Genomic DNA, 6,000 nt, shown 5'->3' on the forward strand with positions numbered 1-6,000 from the left:
TCAGGTCCAACCCTGACATTGTCATCAAACCTGCTGACAAGGGTGGTGCTGTTGTTGTCTGGTGCACTGACCTCTACCTCACAGAGGCTGAGCGTCAACTCGCAGCCACTTCCTCCTTCCTCCCCCTGGACCATGACCCCACCACTGAACATCAAGCCATTGCTTCCAGGACTGTTACTGACCTCATATCCTCTGTAGATCTTCCTTCCACAGCTTCCAACCTCAGTCTCCCAACCTCAGACGGACCGCTTTTACCTCCTACCCAAAATCCACAAGCAGGACTGTCCCGGCAGACCTATCGTGTCAGCCTGTTCCTGCCCCACGGAACTCACTTCTTGCTATCTTGACTCCCTTCTCTCTCCCCTTGTCCATCCCTTCCCACCTACATCCGTGATTCCTCTGACACCCTACATCATATCAACAATTTCCAGTTCCCTGGCCCCAACCGCCTCCTCTTCACCATGGACGTCCAATCCCTCTAGACCTCCATCCCCCAACGGGATGGTCTGAGGGCTCTCCGCTTCTTCCTCGAACAGAGGCCAGAACAATCCCCATCCACCACTACTCTCCTCCGTCTGGCTGAACTTGTTCTCTCACTGAACAATTTCTCCTTAAACTCCTCTCATTTTCTCCAAATAAAAGGTGTGGTTATGGGTACCCGCATGGGCGTCAGTTATGCCTGTCTCTTTATGGGGTATGTGGAACATTCCTTGTTCCAGTCCTACTCCGGCCCCCCTCCCACAACTCTTTATCCGGTCCATTGATAACTGCTTCGGTGCTGCTTCATGCTCTCGTCTGGACCTGGAAAAATTTATTAATTTTGCTTCCAATTTCCACCCCTCCATCATTTTCACATGGTCCATCTCTGAAACTTCCCTTCCTTGACCTCAGACTGTCCACCAATATTCATTACAAGCCTACAGACTCCCACAGCTACCTGGACTACAGCTCCTCACACCCCGCTTCCTGTAAGGACTCCATCCCATTCTCTCAGTTCCTTCGCCTCCGTCGCATCTGCTCTGATGATGCTACTTTCAAAAACAGTTCCTCTAACATGTCTTCCTTCTTCCTTAACCGAGGTTTTCTACCCACAGTGGTTGACAGGGGTCTCAAATGTGTCCGGCCCATCTCCCGCGCATCCGCCCTCACACCTTCCTCTCCCTCCCAGAAACATGATAGGGTCCCCCTTGTCCTCACTTATCACCCCACCAGCCTCCGCATTCAAAAGGATCATCCTCCGCCATTTCCGCCAACTCCAGCATGATGCCATCACCAAACACATCTTCCCTTCACCCCCCCCGGCGGCATTCCGCAGGGATCGTTCCCACCGGGACACCCTGGTCCACTCCTCCATCGCCCCCTACACCTCAACCCCCTCCCACGGCACCTTCCCATGCAACCGCAGAAGGTGCAACACCTGCCCCTTTACTTCCCCTCTCCTCACCTTCCAAGGGCCCAAACACTCCTTTCAAGTGAAGCAGCATTTCACTTGCACCTCCCTCAATTTAGTCTACTGCATTTGCTACTCCCAATGCGGTTTCCTCTACATTGGAGAGACCAAACGCAGACTGGGTGACTGCTTTGCGGAACACCTTCAGTCTGTCCGCAAGCATGACCCGGACTTTCCTGTCGCTTGCTATTTCAACACTCCACCCTGCTTTCATGCCCACATGTCCATCCTTGGCCTGCTGCAATGTTCCAGTGAAGCTCAACGCAAACTGGAGGAACAGCACCTCATCTTCCGACTAGGCACTTTACAGCCTTCCGGACTGAATATGGAGTTCAACAATTTTAGATCATGAACTCTCTCCTCCATCCCCACCCCCTTTCCGATCACCCTTTTTCCCAATAATTTATATAGATTTTTCTTTTCCCACCTATTTCCATTATTTTTAAACGTATTTCCATCCATTGTTTTATCTCTACCTTTTAGCCTATTTCGATCCCTTCCCCCCACCCCACCCCCACTAGGGCTATCTGTACCTTGCTCGTCCTGCTTTCTACCCTTAATGTCACCTATTAGCACGTTCCTTAGATAATATCACCACCTTCAACACCTCTTTGACCTTTTGTCTATGACATCTTTTGGCAATCTCCGCCTATCACTGGCCCTCTATCCAGCTCTACTTGTCCCACCCTCCCTTGAACCAGCTTATATTTCACCTCTTTTCTATTTTTCCTGAGTTCTGTTGAAGAGTCTTACAGACTCGAAACGTTAACTGTGTTCCTCTCTGCAGATGCTGTCAGACCTGCTGAGTTTTTCCAGGTATTTTTATTTTTGTTTTGTGATAGATTGAAGGAATTGGGGCTGCTTTCCTTGCAGAACTGAATGTTGAGAGGATATTTGATGGAGGTAATCAAAATCATGTGGGGTCTGGACATAGCAAATAGGGAAAAAATATTCCCATTGGCGGAAGGATCGAGAACAAGAAGTTACAGTTATAAGGTAATTGGCAAAACAAACAATGCCGAAACTACTCTCTGCATGTAAAAGTTGTTAAGATCTGGAATGCACAGCCTGAGACTTTGGTGGAGGCAGGTTCAATCGAGGCACTAAAAAGTGAAAAAGATTATTATTTAAAAAGGAAGAATGTGCACGGCTGGGGTGGGAGGGTGGGGGAGTGACACTAATTAGATTTCTCCTGCAGAGAGTTGGCGCAGACATGACGGGCCAAATGGCTTCCTTCTGTGTAGGAAAGGCCATGTTTAATAATTGATTTGTCGTTTAGTTATATGTAATTATCAAGTAATCAAAGTACATCAATTAATATGATATTCTGCTTAATTGTAGTCAATGTAAGACACTAGTATCACACAATGTGAGTCTTTGTAGCTGCATCCTTATTTGACAAGTGAAATATGCCACGTGGCCCTTGTCCTGTGCAAAGTACACTTTTGCAGTTTAATTACAGAACAAATGTTGCAAAATCCATTAAGGTTGGATAAACCAAGGCCTGAAACTGTTATATTCCCTAGCCATTAACACATACCAGTTATACTTGAGTTACAAGACCCTATTGTGTGAAGAAAACAGCTGAGTTTTCAAGCCTTCAGCCTTATGTCCCAAAATAATTTAGCTTTTTAACTTGCAGCTTTTTAAAGAGATGTAAGGATGTAAAGAGATAGGCCTCTTTTGTAAGAGGCCTATACATGTATATCATTTTGGGATTAGGCTCTGTAATCAGTGTTGTAGTTATGTAGTTATGACTTTTATTCCTTATGAACATGTATTAACCGAATGTGTAATTCTATATTTTCTAAGTGTGGCTTGCTACCTCAACGTTAACACACCAATCAACACTATACACAGATTTTGTGTGTGCGTTATACAGATCTTATGCATGTAGGAACTTTGTAATTTCTGTATTAGTTTAAGGTTGTGTACCTCTTGAGTTCTTTTGTTATTTTTAAGTAACTTTCTCCAGGCATCAGTAAACATAGAAGCAGAAAATAGCAGGAGTAGGTCATTCGGCCCTTAAAGCCTGCCCTGCCATTCAATATGATCATGGTTGATCCTCTATCTCAACACCATACTCCTGCGCTCTCCCCATACCCCTTAATGCCTTTAGAGTCCAGAAATCTATTTCCTTTTTAAATATATTCAGTGACTTGGCCTCCACAGCCTTCTGTAGTAGAGAATTCCACAGGTTCACCACCCTCTGAGTGAAGAAGGTTCTCCTCATCTCAGTCCTAAATGGCCTACCCAGTATCCTGAGACTGTGACCCCTTGTTCTAAACACCCCGAGCCAGAGGAAACATCATCCCTGCATCCAGTCTGTCCAACCCTGGCAGCATTTTATACGTTTCAATGAGATCCCCTCTCATTCTTCTCAACTTCAGTGTATACAGAATAGTCGGCCCAATATCCCCTCATACGACAATCCTGCCATCCCAGGAATAAGTCTGGTGAACCTTCGCTGCAGTCCCTCTATGGCAAGTATATCCTTACTTAGTTAAGGGGACCAAAACTGCACACAATACTCCAGGTGTGGTCTCACCAAGGCCCTGTACAGCTGCAGTAAGACATCCTTGCTCCTTTACTCAAGTTCTCTTGCAAGGAAGGCCAACATACCATTTGCCTTCTTAACTGCTTGCTGCACCTGCATGCTTGCTTTCAGTGATTGGTGTACAAGGGAACCCAGGTCCCTTTGTACATCAACATTTCCCAATCTATCACCATTTAAATAATACTTTGCCATTCTGTTTTTCTTTCAGAAGTGGAAAACTTCACACTTATCCATGTTATACTGCATTTGCTATGTATTTGCCCACTCACTCAACCTGTCTAAATCATCCTGAAGCCTCTCAACACCTTCCTCATTGCTCGCATTCCTACCAAATTTCATCAGCAAACTTGGAAATATTACATTTGGTTCCCTCATCCAAGTTCATATATATTGTGAATAGCTGGGGCCCAAGCACTGATCCTCATGGTACCCCACTAGTCACTACCTACCACTTTGAAAAAGGCTAATTTATTCCTACTCTGTTCCCTGTCTGCAAACCAATTCTCAGTCCATGCCAATATATTACCCCCAATCCCAGGTGCCTTAATTTTACACACTAACCTCTTATGTGGGCTTTATCAAAAGCTTTCTGAAAATCCAAATACATCACTGGTTCTCCCTTATCTATTCTGCTAGTTACATCCTCAAAAAACTCCAGTAGGTTTGTCAAACATGATTTCCCTTTCATCCATGTTGACTTTTGTTTATATTTTCTAAGTGTCCTATTATCACATCATTAATAACAGATTCTAGCATTTTCCCTACTACTGATGTTAGTCAGTATGTAATTTGTTGTTTTCTCCCTCCCTCCTTTTTTAAATATAGTGGGGTTACATTTGCTACCCTCCAATCTGCTGGGACTGTTTCAGAATCTACAGAGTTTTGGAAGATGACAGCCAGCACATCTACTATTTCCATGGTCATCTTCTTTAGTACACTGGGATGTAGATTATCAGGCCCTGGGGATTTATCAGCTTTCAGTCCCATTAATTTCTCTAGCTCTATTGTTTTAGTAATACTAATTTGCTTCAATTCCTCCTTCTCACTAGATCCTTGGTTCCCTAGCATTTATGGGAAGTTATTTGTGCCTTCCTCCATGAAGATAGAGCTAAAGTAGTTGTTTAATTGCTCTGCCATTTCCTTGTTCTCTATTATAAATTCTTCCATTTTGTGTAAGGGACCTATATTTGTCTTCACTAGTCTTTTCCTTTTAACATACTTAGAAGCTTTTACAGTCTTCTTTTATGTTCCTTGTAAGTTTACTCTCATACTCTATTTTTCCCCTCTTAATTAATCTCTTGGTCCTCCTTAGCTGAATTCTAATTGGCTCCCAATCCTCAGGCTTGCTATTTTTTCCAATCAACTTTATATAACTCCTCTTTGGATCTAATACTATCTTTAATTTCTTATGTTAGCCATGGTTGGGCTGCTTTTCCTGTTGTGTTTTTGTGTCAGAAAGGAATGTATAACTGTTGCAATGCATACATTCATTCCTTAAATATTAGCCATTGTGTATCCACTGTCATGCCTTTTAATGAAGTTCCCCAATACACCTTATCCAACTCACATCTCATACCTTCATAATTTTCTTTGTTTAGATTTAGGACCCTAGTTTCAGACTGACTACTTCACTTTTTATCATAATGAAGAACTTTATCATGTTATGGTCACTGTTCTCTAAAGGAACCTGTACAACAAGATTATTAATTAACCTCTCTCATTGCACAATACCAAATTTGGATAGCCTGTTCCCTGGTCTAACTAGACGTACTGGTTTAAAAAACCATCTCATACACACTCCAGGAGTTCATCCGCCACATTATTATTGCTAATTTGGTTTGCCCAGTCTATATGTAGATTAAAGACACCCATGATTACTGTAGCACCCTTGTTACATGCATCTCTAATTTCCTGTTTAATGCCATCCCCTTCCTTATCACTACTTTTTGGAGGCTTGTAGGCAACTCCCACTAATGTTTTTCACCCCTTGTTG

General features: G+C 43.4%; 1 long non-coding RNA gene across 1 annotated transcript in view; it reads right to left on the minus strand.

Annotated features, from left to right (window-relative positions):
* Positions 1-4,968, minus strand: part of LOC144690463 (uncharacterized) — a 40,384-nt gene extending 35,416 nt beyond the window's left edge. Inside the window, exon 1 of the long non-coding RNA XR_013578891.1 lies at positions 4,851-4,968. This is a non-coding gene — a long non-coding RNA (uncharacterized LOC144690463). The remainder of the gene's footprint in view (positions 1-4,850) is intronic.
* Between the last annotated feature and the right edge of the window lie 1,032 nt (positions 4,969-6,000).

This window comes from Cetorhinus maximus, chromosome 2 (genome assembly GCF_964194155.1).
Source record: "Cetorhinus maximus chromosome 2, sCetMax3.hap1.1, whole genome shotgun sequence".
Lineage (NCBI taxonomy): Eukaryota > Metazoa > Chordata > Chondrichthyes > Lamniformes > Cetorhinidae > Cetorhinus > Cetorhinus maximus.